Below are 747 nucleotides of genomic sequence, written 5' to 3' on the forward strand. Positions count from 1 at the left end.
CCCACCCGCATCCTCTAAACCTACCCTGCTCCCTCCCGCCTAAACCCCCAGTCTAGAANAAATATCGTATTTATTGTATGACGGGTCCGCGTATCCCAAGCTAACGCCTCCTGTCAGCTCACCCTACCAAACCACCCTTTTTCTCTCTCTCTCTCTCTATCTATCTTCCTCCTCCCCTCTCTTACTGCATTCCGCTCTTTGCCCCTGTTTCTTTCTCTCTTCCTTCTCCCCCCATCCCTTTTTTTTTCCTTCCTCCTCCTCTATTTTTCCATCCCTTTTCTCCCACCGTGCCCGCTCTTCTTTACCGCGCCGTGCCTCGCCGTCTCCGTTCCACGCGCTTCAGTCATCCTTACCTTTCCTCTCCGTCCCCCATCCACATTTCGACACACACACACACACACACACACATATATATATATACACGCGAGTCTCGTCTATATTCTCTCGTTGATTCTCGTGCTCGCTCCAGCGCGTTGCCTTCCTTGCCCACGCCTTTCCCACTTCTTCATGCAGCTGTACACACGGCACCACGGCGTGTCGCACCTTTGGAGAATGCTTCTTTCGCTCTTTATGACGCGCGCCGTGCTGATACTTGGTCTCGCTAGCAAAGGGCTGTTTAAAGGGCGGCGAACGGTGACTGCGGGGGTGGGTCGGGGGTGAGTCGTCTCTCTTTCTCTGCTAGGCGATGCTTTGTGACGGAATCGTTTGAAAACCGGAGGGGATCGAACCTTCATCGTCGTGGTGGTG

The sequence above is a fragment of the Apis dorsata genome, unplaced genomic scaffold, assembly GCF_000469605.1.
Source record: "Apis dorsata unplaced genomic scaffold, Apis dorsata 1.3 scaffold_44, whole genome shotgun sequence".
Taxonomy (NCBI): Eukaryota; Metazoa; Arthropoda; class Insecta; order Hymenoptera; family Apidae; genus Apis; species Apis dorsata.